Raw genomic sequence first — 20979 nt, 5'->3', positions numbered from 1 at the left:
GTTTAGTTTTAAAGTTAACTGAGAAAACGGTCTTATATGTGTTTTTTATTTACCCATTTCCGCATAGTTTTTGATTAAATCGTTCACTATCAGCTCGAAGTTAGGACTTTTGTGTTTGCCTAAAAAAGAAGTAACGACCTTTTCAAAAGAGTCCCACGCCGCTGCCTCCACTGGTGACAATAGTTCTTTGAAATGGGTATTGGCCATTATTTTCCTTATTTGCGGCCCCACAAAAATCCCTTCCTTTATTTTTGCTTCTGAAATCTGTGGAAAGATTGTTTTCAAATAATGAAAAGCTTCGTCTTCTTTGTCCAAAGCCTTGACAAAGTTTTTGATAAGGCCGAGCTTGATGTGGAGCGGAGGTAGAATTATTTTTTCCTTCTTTATAAGTAGTGAGTATTTTATGTTATCCACCCCAACTTGAAACTCGATTCGTTCTGGCCAATCCTTTATGATGTAGTGGTCTTGACGTGCTCGGCTATCCCATTTGCATAGAAAGCAACAGTATTTTGTGTATCCAGATTGTAGACCAAATAGCATTCCAACGACTTTTAGATCGGCACATATTTTCCAATCATGTTCTTCGTATTTAATTAATTTAAGCAATTTTTGCATTGTCTCATATGTTTCCTTCGTATTTACTGCATGCGCGATCGGGATAGATGGCTTTTGGTTGCCAATATGCAATAATACGGCCTTTAAACTTAATTTATTGCCGTCTATGAACAATCGCCACTCTTTTGAGTCATATGGCTCACCAAACTGTTTAAATAGACCAGCAATGTTTTTGCAATAACAAACACTGTCCTTCTTTATATAGTACTGGGAGAATTGTTCGTGACGAGTCCTATAATATGTTACTTTAACATCGGATGAAACAAATTAAATTGTTCCATACGAGAGGCGTGTAGTTCGGCCTTTTCTTTTGACAATTCCAAATCCCTTATCCAATCATTGAGTTGTGTTTGTGACAAAGGGTTTCTTTCGTTTTCCGTTTGCAATCCAGTACAACATGATGCCGCGTAATCAGATACTGCTGTTGACAATGAAACTGGAGCCGGAACTAAAGTTAAATTTGATTCTGGCAATGTAGCTTCCGTTGAATTTAGTTCTGGTAATGACACTGTAGATACGCTCGCATAGGTTACTTTTCTTGACTTTCCAACCCCAAATACTTTTGTAGTACAAATATAGCAGTCCGTTGAATGGCAAGTTGGTTCCCTCCACTTCATTGGTGTAATAAATTTCAGATGTCGCCTAAATAGATAGTTTAAGAAATTAGTCAGATATACATTAAAAGAGAGAAAACTCCTAATTTTTACGATGTACCTTTTGGTTCCGATTTCCGAAAATATCAATTCGACTCGACATGTGGTGCACACAGTATTCGGTGGCCATGGTTTTTCATTGTTTCTAGGCTCAATTCCATAACACTTATGGTATGCAAATTTCAAAGGATTTGAAAACACACGTCGCATCCTTTTAACGATAAATTCCCCGCAGATGAAACAGAACATATCTGGATCATTTTTACACTCAAACTCTCGCGCCCTTTTATTCATATTATATTTTTAAGTAAATGACGGATTATAAACTGTAATTAGAAAGTGAACAGTATCCGGCGATCCTTGCAGAAATTATGAAGGAACGAGGCACATGTACTATTATTTATACTTACATAGATCAACTAAAAATGCAAGCCTACCTATACAAAAAGGTTCCCTAGTTATACATAGAAAACACTACCTGCCTTAAACATATGAACTTGCTTGAAATGTATCTGTGTTTGAGATAACGACACTAACAATTTTTTGTATCTAATAACCCTTCCAAAATCTACCTGTGACTAACTGACGTGCGAATACTAACACATATTACCAGTAGGGTACTTAAGTAGTAAATGGATATATTTACTTGAATATTTGTAACTTTTGTATTAGTTCATCGATTTTGTTGAATCAAAGTTTATTTTTTTTTTGTAATAAAACAGAGCTTAGAGTGGAAACAAAAAATATACGAAAAAATAAAAAGTTTTAAAAATCCTTTCTCTCAAAGTACACATTTTTTTATATTTTTACAAAAAAAATTTAAAAAATCCGTTATGATAGTTCGTTATCTCTGAATCTGCAGGGTCTAGCAAAAAGTGTTTTACACACAGTTTATAGCAAATTTTATTACCTTTTAAAAGCTTTAAACGGTTTTGGAATCCCTCAATTCGTTTTCGAGATATATATGATGAAGTGGGCCGATTTTTTTTTTTTTTTGAAATAACGGTAATTCGTAAATATCTCGAAAACGTTACCATAGAATAAAAAATAACCTTGATTTTCGGAATCAGACGGTGATTTTACATAGGAATTTCATAACGGCGTCTCTGGCGCAGAAAAAAAGTTGAAATTTGTGATCCAGTGTTTTTAGTTCACACGCAAAATGAATATAACAAACTTTCTTACATTTCTAGACAAAATCTCCACAACACAATTTACACCTACATACATATATACATACATACATATAATATGTACATAGTTTCGTTTACTGTTTACCAATTTCATCCACATGATCACGAATGCTCCGCAAAGTTGCTGAGGCGAGTGAATTAATTTCCCCAACGTTACACTCCTCTCCCTATCCTTGAATGGGAAGTACGAGGAGTATACACATGTTTGTATGCCTCCCTGCATAGCTGGTTTGGTATGTATGTACATATGTGTGTATATTCAAAAAAAGTCGTTTTGGGATCTATTTACTGAATAATATTTACGCAATCAACAAACGTTTTCTTTGATAAGATAAGAAATTTCGTTTTATTGAGTTTTGCTTTTTTGTTTATTCTTTTTTTTTACTTTGTGGCCACAATAGTTTTATTAAGGTGCATTTGATCGAGCGAAAAAATAATAAAGCAATCATACATATACTTATACACACACTTTTGTACAATTAATCGCATGCATGCATCTATAAAAATACATACGAATGTATGTGTGTACAAAGCTATAACTGTGTGAGGGGCTCATTTCAGGTGGCCCAAGTGCAAATAATTTGTTTTTTCAAGTCGCACGTACATACATATGTATGCGTGTATGTATGTGTGCATGTGAAAAATATGGTATGCCAAACAGTCCATTCCACAAACGTGGAGAAAATTCACATAAAAAAAATTGTGTGGATTTGCTATATGGAGAAAATGCGCAACTCCGTCAGGGGGGAAAAAATTATAAAATATCGGCGGGATCTTCTAGCAACTTCAAACTGTCACTTTGTTGTGCTAAAATTTGATGGACTTTAAAACTGCGTACCCAAATTTTTTCTGAATTCTGATTAAACTTTTGAAATTTTTATGAAAGTTTGTGCAATTTTTCTAGTTTTTGCATAAAGTTGAAATTTTGGTTTTTATAGTTTTTTCCTAGACAATGATCTACACTTTTACAACAGAAATAATGAAAACTAAAGAAAATTAATCAAAACTGGGCTAAATGCTAAGGTGCTATCAAGGCGTGCCAATAGAAGGTGGTGGTCTGGCGCTGCTCAAGGATCTATTCTTGGCCCCGATCTCTGGAATCTGATCTACGATGAGATATTGAGCATAGAAATGCCAGAAGATACATATTTAGTGGGATACGCGAACGATATAGTGGCGGTCATACCAGCTCGGGACACTGAGGACGCTAGAAGGAAGCTGAACCAAGTCATGGTAAGGACGCAAATATGGCTTGAGGACCACGACCTGGAACTCGCCAAACATAAAACCGAAGTTATCCTTATGACACGAGGTCACAAGCCACTCGAGGTCAGCATGCAAATAGGCGACACGTCCTTAGTGACCCAAAAAGTAGTAAAATACTTAAGTATTCAACTTGACTGCAGGCTTACTTTCTGAGCCCAGATACGGCATGCGGCTACCAAAGCAGCAAAGGTCACGGGTATGCTAAGTAGATTGATGGCAAGCATCGGTGGGCCAACTTAGAGCAAAAGAGAGCTAATTATGGTAGCCACTAGCTCAATTCTCCTGTTCTTTATTTACTTTAACGTGCTCGAGGCCACGAACAATCGCTGGTTGTGATTTTCCAGCGAAATATAATGCAATCAGACTATTACGTTTGAAATCCATTACTGATTTTCTTTTTTCGCGTTTACGCTCGGCAAAATGCTTCTGCGCGCTTGTAAACAATACTCTGGATTGTCAGTAAGCCAACTAACACTCAGCCGCTGCCCGTGCATTAGCTGCGCGAGCGCTCTGAAGTTGGTTACACTTCGAATTACAGGGTCGGGAACATGAACTTCAGGTTACTCAAAGTCCTCTAAGTAAACCTTATCGTTGGTGGATTTTGTTCATCACCAAGTGAGCGCCTCACCACCATCAACCAATTTTTATATATTAAATATTAAATTATTTTCCAACTTTGATTAACTTTACTAAGCACCATTACCATATCGCAAAATAATCGTTTGTGAAAAGACAGATACAAAGTGGCTGTGAATATGAACACTTTTTTTTCACTTCATGTTTACACATAACGCGAATGAACCCCCCGGTGATCTCTGCTGGTAAATGGTACAACTTTTGAAGAAAAAATGGCTATCCAAAGGGACACATCGGTAAGGCATCGGCACATCTACGCTTTTATAATATCAATGTTAGGCGAGACACCATTATCGTCTTCTAGTCGGACTGGCAATAAAGTTTGTAGTAAAGGTGGATAATCTGACAAGCAGTTGGTGATACTGGGATCCAAAAAAAACAAGTTATCGCAGCTGTTTAAGGGGTAAGGGATAGGCAGAGGCGCGAAAAAATGATGATTTTCAATACTTTTTATTTGCTGGTCAATTGCTTTATTTTACAAAAATAAATGCCTAGCACTATTACATCGACTTGACTTTAGCAAAATTTTAAAACAAAAAATTAATAATTGTAAAAGTTATCGCTGTTTGTGTGGAGCTCGTTTCTCCAGATCCTGCGGTGATCATCACAAGTCCTTGGAGATTCATTTAAAATCAATCGGACAAGAGAAATTAGTTTTATTAATAGATAATCTTGTGTCTCATCAAAGCTTGTTTTCAAAATTAACAATATGGCGGCCTCAGGAAATATTTTTCAGATTTTCGAGAAAAAACCCGGCAATAATTGTTTAAAAAAATCGAAATTTTGAAAAAAAAATTCTTCGATCAGGCACGAGTTTTTTATGTTTTTCAAAAGCCTTTTGAGAAAAACGCATTTAAAGTTTTGCTACTTGCTCTCGAACGCTCCGTTGCGCCCGAGCGCCCTTTATTAATTGTTGAATAACTCGAAAAGTATTTGTCGGATTCATTTCAAATTTTCACCCAATATTTTTAATATATCATACTTTAAGAAAATGCAAAAAAAGTCCAATTATTTGAAAATTCCCTAACTAAAATTTCAACTAATTTTAAGTTTATTAAATTTTGTAGCGAACCTGTTTGCGATTGTTTTTCTTTTACTGTTTTAGGGATTTCCAGTGATGCATTTTTAAAAAAGTCGCCTGCCGCGCTTCCACAAAAACATAAAATAATTAATTTTTAGTGTCCATTAATGGTTACTATTATTGTTGCAATACTTTTTTATACATTTTTTTTGCAAATAAACAAGAGATAGGCTATCTTTAGATTTTATCAACATAGTAAAATAAACATATGTTTTTATTTACAAAAATTTATCAGTTTCCGTTATCTCTTCTGTATTCTCTCCATCCTTTTCTGAATTTTCAATATCTCCCTCTATCTCACTCACTCTATCGATCAACAACTGATAATGATAGGAATGGTATGCAAAAATTCCGCACAACGACCGATTAAGAATCTTGAATAAATGGTATTGGTATCAGGGATGAAACATCAGTGACGTATGCAAGCTGCAGTGCAGATAAGACCCGGGCGCCTCTTACAGATTATGAAAGATTATCGGAAAGAAATCAAACGAATAAATGAAAATGAAATGCAATTACAAATGAATTGGGAAATGTAATTTTCGTTAACTTGTAAGGTTTGATGTGCCATTATTTGATGTATATGTATGTTTGTATATATGTATGTATATATATTTGGGACTTACATTCCTTCGTTGGATGTTTGGCCGAGCTCCAGGTCACATTTGTAGGCTGCCCCTTGATGTTTTCCCAAAAATGGAGCAACCTATAGTTTTATGCCGAATCCGAACGGCAGATATTTTCTTATGAGTGACTTTTTAATGCCACATTAGGAGATCTACCATTGCCTGCCAAGGCGGACCGCTAATAGAAAAGCTTTAATCAACGAACTCGATTGATTACTTCATTAAAAATAAGTCAAGTTTTAACAATTTATTTATTTTTTATTTAATGTAAATAATTTGCTTATAAAAACGTATCTCTGCAACGCTCAACAGAAATAGATTCCAATGTTGCGCCGCTCTCGAAGATGCCCTATTTAGAACAGTGATCAAATTGTCTTCGACATTTTTTTTGCACCACGAGATGTGTGCCTCCGATCATAGTCTTTTTCAAGTTTCTAAATCACCTATAAATTTTCTTCCGCAAAAGGTAGCATTAGCATACATATTGAAGTATCTGGATGTACTTGACCGTATCCATATTACCTTCAATACGATGCACTGGTTCGACACCGTTCCACGAGGAGCAGCCAAACACCATTATTGAGCCTCCCCCGTGCATTATGATTCGTGAGATGAACCTGGGGTCAAATGCTGCACGTTTTGGCCGCCGCACGTACTTCCTACCACCTGGACCAACTCTACAAGGTGAAGTCCAAAATAAAGAATACTGGCGTCATAAAAATGTTTTTAATGCCACCATCTTTTTAATGAGTTAGTGCGTTGGAAGAAACATCCCTAGCTGACTTCCAGTGAAAGCTTGGTGACATTCGGTTCAGTGGAAGCGAAGTTATGACGCCTAAAATGTCAGTATGTTTGTACCATCGGCACAAAAATAAGTTTCGAACAAAGAACTACTATAATATCAAATTTCAATATCAAAATCGGTAAAACGTTTACCAAAGCATTTGAATTGATGAAAAAAGTTTATGGCGATGATTATCTATCTCGTGCCAGAGTTCATGAGTGGTTTACACGTTGCAGAGATGGTTGTGAGACAATGAACATACGAAAACTCCATCGAAATTGTTCGTAAATTTATCAAAACTGAAAACGTCAACCGTAGTTGAAATTCGATTTGTTGCATTTTAACTAGTCATTTGGGCTTACGAAAGGTCTGTGTACAAGTCAAAAATCAAGTCAATGTTCGTTTGTTTTTACGGCTCCAAGGGAATTGCCCACAACGTGCCAATGGGCCAAACCGTCTATCTTGGCGTTTGGAAGCGTTTGTTGCATGGCAACAAACGAATTCGCCCTGAAGGAGGCAGCTGTCGCTTATTGCTTGATTATGCACCATATCATCGATCCACTCTTTTGACTGACTTTTGGACTCGCATTTTAACCATCAATCACACGCCGTATTCGCCTGATATGGCTCCCTGTGACTTCTACCTATTCGGAAAATTTCCTTTGGCGATGAAAGGAAAACGTTTTGCGTCCGTAGAAGCCGTCTAAATATCTTGTACCGATATCTTGAAGGACATTTCGGTCAATGACCTGAAAGACTCTTTCAAAAAGCAAAACAGTGTATCGAGGCCAGAGAGGACTATTTTGAATAAATAAACCCGAAGTTATCAGAACAAAGCTCCTGTCGTTTCTATTTTAGCTCAGTCTTGTTTATTTTGGACTTCACCTTGTATTTATTTTCACTTCCTCGCTCAATAAAGTATAACGCCACTGATTTTGAGCCCAGGGTATGTGCTCTCGAGTAAACTGAAATCGGAGCGCGAAAAGAACTTTTGTTATCGGCTTTTCCAGGGGAGCAAAAATGTCTCGATGGAAGCCAGCAGCGCTCTTCCTGGGGTTCTGTTTTGTGAATCGATCATCCTCAGAATTATATCCTTGATTATACTCAGAAAAATATCAGCATTTCAAACAAAGCGGCTCAGTAGTCTAACCTGTAAGTGCACTAACTTGCCATCCCAGAGGTTGTGGGTTCGAGTCCCACGTAAAGCACGGTCCTCGCACTTTGCCAAATAAACCCACTTTCCCTGTTTCTAAAAAAAAATTCCTCCAACTCCATTCCTCAACCCGAAAAACTTATCCTTTCCATCCTTCCATCCATCCAGAGGAAGCTGGCCACCGCGATAAAAATTTAGCTAAGTCCTCAACCATCTGTGCGATCCTTCTGCCTGAAAAATGCGAGACAAAGATGGCGCTCCAAAGCAGTAAGAAGCTGTTGTTGCTAAGCAATGACAAGTGGGCATTCCCACTACTTAGGACTGATAGCGACAGGCTAATCACCTACCCTGTCAGAAATCAAAAACAAATTAAAGAAACCAACGCAAGACTGAGTCTTATCGAGGCCCTATGCTCTCGAGAGGAGTGAAGAAGGAAAAAAAAATCAAAGCTAATGATAATGTTTAACTTATGATATTCAGTGAAAGGCGAACGCTATCGCACCATTTTAAACGACTTGAAGCCCGTGATCTTCACAATATTTGGTTCTAACAAGACGATGCTTATACAGCCCAAGAAACAATGGATCTACTGCGTCATCGTTTCGGTGAGCAAATTATCTCTCACCTTTGGACTTTTTTTTGTGGGGTATGTAAAGGATAAATGCTTTGTTGATAAACCAACTTCAATTGAGGCTTGGAGGCCAACATTACTAAAGTGATTCACGAGATACCGGCCGAAGCCTTCCAGCGAGTCATTCAAAATTGGTGCTTACGGTAAGAGTAAGAAGCTCGAGATCTTATATTTTCAGATTCTTGGCTGAAAAAGTTGGCGCAGTTATTGTTGAACTGTAAGACCTTTAGGAACTACTTATGAGTTTAGAAAACGGAGTGAAAAACTTAAAAGGTTGAAAATTATTCGTTTAACTTTTACTAAATTTAAATAAAAATATAGTTCATTCTTTAATAAAAACTATATGAATTGAGAACTTTGTATGAAATTCAGAAAAATTCATCAGAATTTTACCAAAACGTCCAACTTTTTACTCAGAATTTTTTTTTTTTCTTTGGAGTGCCCAGTTTTTTAACGCATGCAATTTTAGTGTAATAAATGGGGGAGTGCAAATCCTGCATTAAAAATCGCGTTGATTAAAAAAGAATCTTTTTTGTGATTTATATTGTGTGTCTACTTCTACGTACGTATGTATGTATGTAAATACATGCTTTATATGAAGGAAAAGTTAAGCAAAAAAAAAAAAATTTTCAAAAATTAACGTGCACAAAAACGTGCACATTATTTGACTAGAATTGCATTGCCTATAGAGCTGCGCACTTTTTTACAAAAAGATTTATAAAAATTCAGATTAAAAAGTTGGAAATTTTGATTAAATTTTAATGCATTTTTCTGAATTTCATACAAGGTAAGGAGCTCTGATTCTCGCGTTTTCCGATCAGGAAACAGCCACGTTGCTTGGTGACTCGCTGTCGTGTGACTTCTTTAACCTGATGTTGGAGAGGATCGTACGAGCCGCAGAACTTAATCGCTCAGGCACAATTTTTTATAAGAGCGTACAATTGTTGGCGTATGCCGATGATATCGACAGGATCGGCCTTAACAACCGCGCTGTTAGTTCTGTTTTCTCCAAACTGGATAAAGAGGCAAAGTGAATGGGACTGGTGGTGAACGAGGACAACACGAAGTACCTCCTGTCATCAAACAAACAGTCGGCGCACTCGCGTATCGGCACCTTTCGAGGTTGTAAAGGACTTCGTATACTTAGGAACCAGCATTAACACCGATAACAATGTCAGCCTTGAAATCCAACGTACAATCTCTCTTGCCAACAATGCTACTTTGGACTAAGTAAGGAATTGAGTAGTTAAGTCCTCTCTCGACGAACAAAACTAACACTGTACAAGACTCTCATCATGCCCGTCCTAACGTATGGCGCAGAAGCTTGGACGATGACAACATCCGATGAGTGTTTGAGAGAAAGATTCTGCGCAAGATTTTTGGACCTTTGCACGTTGGCAACGGCGAATATCGCAGGCGATGGAACGATGAGCTGTATGAGTTTTACGACGACATAGACATAGCGCAGCGAATAAAGATCCAGCGGCTATATTGGCTGGGTCATGTCGGCCGAATGGATACAAACGCTCCGGGCTCTGAAAGCATTCGATGCGCTAATAGCTGGTGGTAGTAGAGGAAGAGAAAGGCCTCCTCTGCGTTGGAAATATCAGGAGGAGAACGACTTGGCTTCACTTGGTGTGTCCAATTGGCGGCGGTTAGCACGAGAAAGAAACGACTGGCGCGCTTTGTTGAATTCGGCCAAAATCGCGTAAGCGGTTATCGCGCCAATTAAGAAGAAGAAAAAGGAGCTCTGATTAATACGACCTTTTTCATTTAAAATTAAATTAATAATAAATTTCAGATAAAATTAAATGAAAAAAATAAATGTCGAAATTTATCATGACAACGGATGCGGGGTTTTTTCGCAGGTGTACATTAGGTCGCCTAGCTGGGCGACACCCATTGAAGTAGATCATTTTAACTAGAATTTAGAAACTTATGGAAATCGAGTAAATATCATATCTATATCGCTCGCATATAACAGAAATTTTATGCGTGTCAATCCGGCCATTTGTGCAACTAATAACGCAAACAAAAATTTAGATATTTTAATGAAATTTAGTGCACTAGAAAACGTTGAAATCGGTTCAAAATTTTAATTAAAAATTTAATTAAATATGTAGTGTTGAGTAAATATATTTGAGACCTCTTAAAGAACTCTTTAATTATACCCAGGCACGTATTTATATATAATTTTATATCAAAATATATATGTATGTGTGTGCAAGCTTCTAGTTATTTACATGCAGACGAGTACTCCTTTCTAATAACGATTTTGAAGTTGCGAATGTGAGTCTTTATTAAATCACCCTAAATATATACATATATATACATAAATACTTACATACATACATATGTAAATGTGCCATTAGACACGTATGTACATAACTGTGTACGTCTCGCTCTGTTCTCTTATCTCTGCCATAAATACTAGCTAATATCAGAACAAATACACTTACAATGCAGTGCGTCCATGTGAAGAGTTAATAAAAAAGCAAACGAAATAAATTTGATTTTTTTCCTACATATTGTATTTCATTTACAAAACAACTACGCAAATGTGGAGCAGCCAAAGGGTTAGAAAGCATTTATAAAATAATTTTATGGCTTTATAGCACCAAGTAACACTTACTAATTCATATTAATAACAGGAACAATAAGTGAATCATAAGCATTTCTGACGCCTTCGCATGCCATTTTCTTCAAGATATGCTTTCGGATGGTGAACTACAAAAATGATAAAAAAATAAAATTTTTTGGAATTTATTGATAATTTCCAAGTAATTCCTAAGTGAACTGAACTTTGGGCATAGTTTGAATCATAATTTAAGTCTACATACTTATAATTTTGAGTTAGGACATTAAGTCAGGGGATTTTACAAAAAATATTTGAAAAGAACTTTTTATGCTTCGGATTTATGAAGAATTTTTCGGTCGTTAATGGATTAAACAAACTTTTGACTGTAAAATTCAAATAATATTTACTTATAATTACACTGCATGACAAATTGAAGGTGACCAGAAGAAAATATGACCAAATTATGGGAATATAACCAAATTAAATGAAAAAAGATTGTATTAAAGCTCCCGATTTTGCTCGCACTTGGAAACTTTCGATCTACGAGAGTACTCGCACACCTGTACGATGCTTATTACTCTACAATTTTTGAGCGTGCGCTTTTTCGAGTAATTCGGGCAATTTTTTTGACTTTTTGGCAGCATTTTCTTTGTAACTTTTGGGCTTTTGGAAAACTAAAAAAATGCTGAAAAATGGAATTAAAAATTTAGCTGCTCAAGTTGCCCAAAACCTCAAAAATTTCGAACAAATATTTGAACAGTTGAACAATGAATGGATTTCGCACTACTCGATACCCTCGAGTGTAGAGGTGTGGCCAATATCAGACCATTAACTGCCTCTCAGCAATTATGAAAGAATCAGCTAGTTTGTTGATGTAACCGGGGTTTTCACAACGTTTTGCTTACGAAAAAACTGAGTAGTCCCGTAGTTGCTCCTGCCGATGGATAGCTGTACCATAGCAATAGTTTTACAGTGTCGACTCGCAGGATTTTCCACTTTGATAGGCATGCTTTGATAGCATGCACCTTCAGCGACCTCTGACGTATACGCAATTCCACTAGTCGTTCGAGACTTCTCAGCATGAAAGAAGTCATACTGACAGGTCTAAAGCTTTTGGGGCTGGTGTAGTCATCTCTTCCAACCTTAGGGACCCTCACCATCCTCCAAGAGAGTGGAGCCAGGCATGCAGTGAAGATTTTCTTCAAGGCTGCAGTCACAAACTCTATTGTTTCGTTCAGCATGACAGGATATATGCCATCTGATCCGGGTAGCTTGTAGCCGCCAAAAGATTTTATGGCAAATGCACTGGCGGCCTCATTCTCTATAGATCGGGCAACGTACCAGTCATGCCAAAAAGAAGTAGTAGCAGCTCTGACCACAGCCTTTTTCAATAAGGCCTGTTGCCGGCCAACGTTTTTCTGATTACTTGGAAAGTGAGGTTCCTTCAGCAAGATGAGTGTCATACATTGCCTCCTAAGCTACCACAACTTTGCGGTATCCCTTTTCAGGATCCTAACCAATTTCACCGTTTCAATAAGAGATTCAATACCACTGCAGAATTCCCTAAAGAAGCTCTTTTCGATTCCCGAAATATCTTCTTGTAGTTCGTCTGAACATGACGGTATCGCACCCAGTCCTCAGCAAGGTTAGTCAACACCTGGAGCTCTCGATTCCACCAATGAACGGGAGTCCGCTCAAGAAGAGATCGAATTGGACAGGATGACTCAAAGCATTCAGTTAAGGCATAGTTTAGTATTTCAACAACCGCCTCAATGTCTTCTTCCTTCCGAAGTTTTGGTGGTGTTATGTCAAAGCCCCGCAATGCCCCCTAAATTTCTGCCAGTCTGTTTTCCTGAGAATTCTAGAGGGCAGTAGCATTTTTGCCCACTGTGCAGCTCAATATACCTGTGGTCCGAACTCGAATCTTTGGCAAGGACTCTTCAGTTCTTGACTAACCACCCAAGCTTTGAATTTGATAGCGTGAGATCAACCACCTCCTGCTTTCTAGCAGTTACAAACGTAGGTTGTCTGCCCTTGTTGTGTATGTTTAAGGATACATTTAGGCATTTCATGCTATCCTAGATTGTGTGCTGAGCATTAGCATCGCAACATAGGATGAGGCCCAGATTGCACCGCTCACAGAACCTCATGAGACTGGTGGCTTTCCTAGGTGGTGGCGCCTCCAGGGAATCGTAAGGAACAGAAGCAAATGTAATCACAAACCTCAGCCAACCGCTTTTACTCTTATAACACTCCTAAGGAGCTACCAGGTCTTGGCAATAGAATTGCTCAAGACCCGTGCCGGTGAGTTGAGATGATACTATAAGACCGGTTCTAAGTCTACTCGAATTCCTGACATATAATATCGTGGCCCCTTTCAATGCGCCAAGTAACAGAGGAGGCCCCTAAAGACCGAGGGCTCTTGCACTGTTGTTGTGTGGGACAATGTGTGCAGCTGGACAAGCCGTCTATTTAGAAATGCAGTAGCTGCTTTGGAATGCTGCAAGTTAATCAGTGTCGCCGTCAAGGGACGGTAGCTACGGGAACCGTCTGTAATTCACAATGGAATGGAAGAAATAAAAAACAGCAAACGAATCTTTTTATGCCACCTGGACAAGGAGTATAAAATTTAAATGGTTTGATCAATACTTTACGATATTTAACGAGACTTTACAATGTACTATACATATAAGTATATGTATGTATATTTTATTTGTTAAATTTCCAAGCATTAAAAAAAACCTACTATTTGCGTCTGCCTGCAATTTCACTTACCTTCACTTGACATTTTTTTTCCACCACAACGACATCATTAAATTTAGTCAACCATTTGCAAAGCGACTGTCATAATTCCAAAATACAATAAGACCGTTAGTGTTTTGTGACAGCAATAAACTCTTTCAATTATTGCGGCACTTAAGCAACGCGCCATGGCGTATGGAGGAGAAGGGAGTTGCTAGCACACCCGACAAGCGACGCACCAACCAACCGCCCAGCTAACAAAGTACGAGTATTTGCAGAGCTTACAATTGCACTCGCGCATTTGGGGTTAGTTACCGTTTGAAGTGGTGTTCTGTTGGACAAGCTAAAAACGGTAGCTTCATTGGTGTGCGTGCTGGTGTGTATCAAGTGGCTGTTGGCTGGCTGAAGGGCGTTGGTTGGGCGCGATAGGCAAGCGCTGTCACATTGTCATCGCTAACGAGCTGTCACTGCAACAGTTATGGCGTACAGCAAAGGTGGCACTGTGGGCATATGCGTGTGTGTGTATGCACCTATAAATCGCAGTTGACGTACTATGGTGGCCATACTTAAATTTGTTGTTGAATTTTTTGTTGCCCTCAGCCTGCGTAATTTGCTGACTCCTTTCGTTCTTATGGAATTTTTTTTTGCTTTCTTAATATTCATTATTATTTATTTTACCTTATCGCAACCATCTTTATTTTATTTTTCAAAATGGTGCTCAGCGTTCGCTTAAACGAAGCGATAGCGCAAACGTCACATTCGTGAGCTTTCATATAAATATATTTCACTTGAGCTGCTGCTTGAGTATTTTTTTCTTTTATTAAGGCGCTTTTCGTTTTTGTCAACTGTGAATTATTTGCAATAATTTTTCGTTATTTTCTTATTTCACACGACTTTATTATTTGATTATAATACACTTTGTTGTTGTTCTATAATATGTTTAGTCACTTGTATGCCTATGTATGTATGTGCGTGTAGCTTAAATATGTGTGCACCCATACATAGGTAGTTACGAAATACTGCGGAAAATGTCATTATAAAAAAGGTAAAATGCTAACAAAAATAGGCACAATTATTTTATAGTTGGCTATAAAGCACTTTACGCCATTTGATATAGCAACGCGCGCACAAACACATTTTTCGCATGTGCATGTATGTGTGCATTCATTTCTACACACACTTGCTTGTATTTAACATTTCACACATTTATAGACCATAAATTTTTTGTTGTTCCTGTTGTTTTTTTTTGTTTTTTGTGGCAATTGTATACCCGCACATTTATTTGAAATCTGCCTTCTTAGCACAGAATTTATAAGCAGCTCTAAACAAGTCAGACGAAAACATTTATTCCGACACAAATTTACTATTTCTTTAACAATTTTGTATTTGCTTAATTTTAGCATTGTATTTGCAGATAAATTTTAATATATTTCTCGGCTTTCTGTTTTTGATGTACGCGTAAATTATGAAACGATCTCTGGCCATACGCTTCCTTCGACACACTTAATGCAATTCCTACACTTTCTCAACTAAAACCACAACTGCAAGATATCTGAAATTTTAATGGATATTTCTGTGTTTCTGGCGTTGGTGTTGTGTGTTAAATGAAATTTTCATAGATAGGGAGAGGGAAACCTTACAAAAAAAACGAAAAAAAACAGAAAAAATAATAATAATCAACAAGTTAAAAAACACACCGCACGATAATGCTTATAAATAAGATAATATGTTTGATAAAGTTATTTACCGTATTTCAGGTCGACTTTTCTCACAAGACGCAACTAAACACAACTACGCTTACATGTATATGCATATGGCCGTTCATATCTATACGTGATACCAGCAATAATAATGACGCAAAAGCGCAAGTGCAACATTCCACTAAGTGAATACATATCTACGTGTATGTATGTAAAAATGAGGCTCTCTCCTTCCCTTTGGCTATTAAGGAAAAGGAAATTCACATTCATCCCTGCTGCTTGCCAGGAAGTTGAAAAGTTATCCATTATCTCGTTGTTAAGTTGTGAAGCTGTGTCGAATGTCTAAATTTACATGGCGCCATTACAATTGCAATCCCCCAGCAGAGGCTCACTCATAAGTATTTCTCATGCGTGTTATGTGTTTAACATCATACATTTAATTTTTCTTAAATATTTCAAATTTCATATCATTGCACTTCTATAGATACTTTCCTTCTCCAACTACTGGCTGTATATCCGGCCGTAATTACACCCCTAAAAATTTAACCAATTTCGTTCGGCCTCTCATCAACTCCCTCAGCTGCTTTTTTCTTTCCCCTAACTTCACTTTCAGAAAAACCCTGGTAGTACTTAAAAAGTGCATTTGATCCCCTTACATTTTAAATACGCGTATCTTTCGAAAAGGTGTACACTTCATTTCTTCAGTTCTGCTTATCTAAAATGTCTGCTATTTATTCACTTACACACGAATACACGTACGTATGTATGTACATATGTGTATGTATGCATATATTTTTCATTTACTTTCAGATAAGGCAGTAAGTCTGTACATAAACTGCCGACTGCTCGTTGATTTCTTCATTTTTATTCATTTTATTCATTTTTATTCTCTTGCATGTAAACAGCATATGCGTATTGTTGTTGTTGTTGCTGTTTTTGTTGTTCATCACGTCACCGCGTCATTCTACATACTATTGGAATGCACTGTTTAAGTAAATTTTGCTACATCACTTAAATAAATGAAAGCTCTGTGAGTTAGTAAATAATTTAGAAAAACTCATTCCAAATGAAACAAAGTTGAGAAATAAATTCTGAAGCCTTAAACAAACACCTAAATCTTTGAAATATTTTTTTTTTTTTACGTTAGATAAAATCACTAAATTTGCTCTGAAGTTGCATAGATAGTTTTGACTGGCTTGAGGAATTGACGCGCAGCTGTTCTCACCCAGATAAACTGCCACCAACGTGAAGTTGAATGGTTACGAAATTGGTCAGATGAGTGGGGATTATTGAATCTTGAGATCGTTCTAATAAAATAACATAAAATATTTCTTAATATATTCAAGTGTATTCAAAATCATATATGTATAACCACCGAATTTGGTAATGCTAATGAATAAAAATTGCTACTGAAAGCCGCTTTGGGCTCCTTAAATGACTGGAACCCTGTCTAGCGCCTTTATTTTTTTCGTTGCAATTCAAAAATTCTATAACATATTCAATTGCACTACGCAACGTTAGGGAATTCTAGAGAATAATTCGATTTCTTTATCAGTATAATATTCTTCTGCAGTTCGGCGACCTTATCTCGTCTCGTTAAGCGACTAACTGCAAACATTGAGGAGGATCTGTCACGGTTACCTGCAGCTGTTTGGCATTCAAAAAGGCACTTCCGTTTGCATAAAAGTTGCAAAACAGCTAAGAAACAGTCAAGGCTTTGGAGCTCAGCGTTAATTGAGGCTTTTTGTGCTATAATAAATATTATATTCACTTGAGGGGAAAATAAATCCATTATTTTCCCGATAGATGGCTGTAGTGATCGACATCTGCTAAAGTATCTGTCAAACAATTTAAAGTTAATACTCGTTGTCATTAGCTGTTTTTTTGTTTGCTCCATTCAGTTGTGAGTTACAGGGTGTTAACAATGGAAGTCAAGAAGAAGAGAATTCCGTATATTTTATTGTTTCTCTTTAATAAAGGCGAAAATGCAAGCCAGGCCGCTGAACATTTGCACATGAAATGGGAACCGCGAATGCTCAAAAACCTTGACTGGAGAGGTGTAAATATGGTATTTTTTTTGACAGAGAAATTAAGACTAAATTTACAACTACATTGGGACCGCTGATGAAATCTGCACTCATCAGTATAATCCAAAGTGTCAGCTAGAGTTAATGTAGTAAATGAAAAGATCACCAAAGAATTTTTAAGTGGAAAAGAGAAGCCAGAGAGAGGAGATGGAGCGCTGAGATGTCTGGCCTGATAACTTCAATCTAGCCATCATATAGTCCCATTCTTATACTTCCTAAGTATGATTTGTTTTAGTTCTCTGTAATACTCGCTTAACCCTAACTTTGGCAAATGTTTCTTTGAGTAGCTATTTAAGCTTTAGGAAGCTACTTTCGTTTTGTGAAAATATCTTTATTAGAAATATGTTTTACTTTGCCATATAAAGAGCTATGGAAAATAATCTGCATTGAATTGAAGCACGCAAAATGCGCTTAAACCAATTTTTTACGAAGATTACGAAGGTTACCATTTTCTAGGATAATGACGGATTATCATTAACTGATTACTTGCCTAAAGAAGTCCACAATGAACCGCCAGCACTATGCTGGCTTACTGTGTCAGGCGCGTTAGGCCATCGGACAGAAGATATGCTGCGAATTGGCGCAAGAAGTGTTTTTATGCAGGACGAGGCGTCCGTTCCCACTGCTCAAGATGCGAAATATGTCTTAAAAGCTGCGGGATTCACTGAAATTCGTTAATTATCTTGTTTCCCGAATCTGCCTCCTATATATATATATAATTGGCCCGTACACCCTTTTTGGGTTTTTGGCCGAGCTCCTCCTCCTATTTGTGGTGTGCGTCTTGATGTTGTTCCACAAATGGAGGGGCTTACAGTTTCAAGCCGACTCCGAACGGCAGATATTTTTATGAGGAGCTTTTTCATAGCAGAAATACACTCGGAGGTTTGCCATTTCCTGCCGAGGGGCGACCGCTATTAGAAACATGTTTTTATTAATTTTGGTTTCACCGAGATTCGAACCAACGTTCTCTGTGAATTCCGAATGGTAATCACGCACCAACCCTTTCGGCTACGACGGCCGCCTAGTGGTTAGAAAAAAGTAGTAACAGGTACAAAGATTTTCGGACGACAGTGAGATGAAAGCGGCCGTAGGAAAGTATTTTGGAGAGGTAATCTAAAGAATATTTTTGCTGTAGTGTAAAGGATTTATGTTTACAATGTGAAAATTGTTCTGTACTTGAGTGGAATCGCGTGCTTATCAGGCAACCCACGCATCACCGTTTTTGTTTAACCTAACATCGAATATCTGGGCTGGTAATTTTATGTTTGCAATCTGATTTAGGCAGAGAAATGATATGGGCATCTCCATCGGCTAAAGTAAGAAAGACAAACTTTTAAGAGATAATAGTTATTTCAATTATATTTTATTATATTCAAAAAATTATTGTTCAGAGTCCGTGTTTCGGTGAAGGCGACCGAAAGATGTCTTTGATGATGATTTACGGTGGTGTTACCCGCTTTCTACGGCTGATGAAGGAGTGACAAAGGGATGAGAACCAAGCCCCAAACGATTAAGTAGCTTTTTTATTTTTACACGAACTTTTCAAACGACCCTCGTTAAATTTACTTTCTTCAATATTTCGTTCTTCACAGACAGTTGATTATTGCAGATTTTAAAGTTACTAGACTGGATGCACATAGATCGTGAATTTAAATGGGTTTGTGCGTTCCTACCATTCGGTAGTGCCTAGGTTCGAATTCCGCAGTGAGCACCAAACACCAAATCATACAAAAAGTTTTTTCTTTTAGGTGTCACCCCTTGACTAGCAATGACAGAACTCTGAATATATTTCTGCCATAAAAAAGCTTCTCTCTCGGATTGTCGGAATAAATTTATTTATTTTGAAATTTCAATAATTTTTTATAAAAGTATAGTTCATACTACAACAGGAACTATATAAAGAAGAGTTTCGAACCTTGTATAAAATTAAAAAAAATATCGGCAAATTTTGAACTTTTTTCTCAGAATACGGATATGCAGTTTATAGATATCATTTTTTTTTAAACATGTCATCAAAGACGTATAGTTAATAAAAAATTATTTTGGTCATTAAGCACATTCTGCAAAAAAGCAAAATTTTGTAAGTGTTGTGAAGTGTACGATTTGGACAATTATATGCCATTTGTTACCGAACATTTCTAACTGTTCTTAGCTTAAACGTGAAATTTTGAAAATTAATTTTGAAGTATAACTCATTAAAAAAAAAAAACCAAGTTTATAGATATTATAGAGTTTGTATTACATTTTGGTGGAAGTTTTAAGTGGATCAAAAATCACACTGATTTTTGAGAATTTTCTTCGGATGCCGTCTCAAGCATTTTCTCCATTTAACGCCTACTGCACATTTTTTATATAAAGGGTTTTCCAATAAAAGGTGTTATTTTGATATTCAAAGAAAAATGCTATTTTTAATATAAATGATCGGATGTTTATTTCATTATAAAGAGGAAAGTATGCCGTGAATAGTGGAAAATAACATCAGGCAAATGACCACCACGACCACGTTTACAGGACAACATCCCTTTCATGAAATTTTCCATAACCGAATTGCAAAGTAGCTGCCCTATGCCTTCGATAGCCTCACGAATTCCACCTTTGAGGTCTTGCATCGACCCTGAGCTGTTGGCGTAGACCTTGTCTTTCACGTGGCCCCAAAGAAAAAAGTCACAAGGTGTTAAATCACAAGATCTCGGAGGCCAATTGTGATCACCTCTTCGAGAAATAACACGGTCGGGAAACTTTTTCCGTAAAAGATCAATGGTTTCGTTGCTTGTGTGGCACGTGGCGCCGTCTTGTTGAAAATAAACGTTGTCCAAATCAATACCATCCAATTTCGGCCATAAAAATCGTTAATCATCTCTCGATAGCGCAATCCTATTCAAAATAACACCTGTTATTGGAAAACCCTTTAGAAGAAAACACCCAACAGCATTAACAGAAAAAACTTTTCTAAAAATTCTGACTAAAAAGCTTGAAATTTTGATGAAAATTTGCCGAATTTTTACAAATTTTATACAAAGTTCAAAACTTTGTTTTAGATGGTTGTTATTGTGGTATGAACTATACTTTTTATTAAAAACTAATTGAAATTACAAAAAATAGCCACAAATAGTCAAAACTTAGCAATATGTGGTCTACTTTATTTTGACGCTGACGATATATGAGTCCCTCATTTTTTTTAATTGTTTGCTAGTAATGCCGTAAAAATTTATTTTCTTTTCAATTTTCAATTTA

The 20979-nt window shown here is 37.0% G+C and overlaps 1 long non-coding RNA gene across 2 annotated transcripts in view; it reads right to left on the bottom strand.

Moving 5' to 3' along the window:
- Positions 1–16951, bottom strand: part of LOC128868215 (uncharacterized) — a 28143-nt gene extending 11192 nt beyond the window's left edge. For both annotated transcript variants that reach the window (XR_008455083.1, XR_008455082.1), the window contains exon 1: positions 13992–16951. This is a non-coding gene — a long non-coding RNA (uncharacterized LOC128868215). The remainder of the gene's footprint in view (positions 1–13991) is intronic.
- Between the last annotated feature and the right edge of the window lie 4028 nt (positions 16952–20979).

The sequence above is a fragment of the Anastrepha ludens genome, chromosome 2, assembly GCF_028408465.1.
Source record: "Anastrepha ludens isolate Willacy chromosome 2, idAnaLude1.1, whole genome shotgun sequence".
Classification (NCBI taxonomy): domain Eukaryota; kingdom Metazoa; phylum Arthropoda; class Insecta; order Diptera; family Tephritidae; genus Anastrepha; species Anastrepha ludens.
The sequence above is the reverse complement of the archived record's forward strand: the minus strand, read 5'-3'. Positions and strand labels throughout refer to the sequence as shown.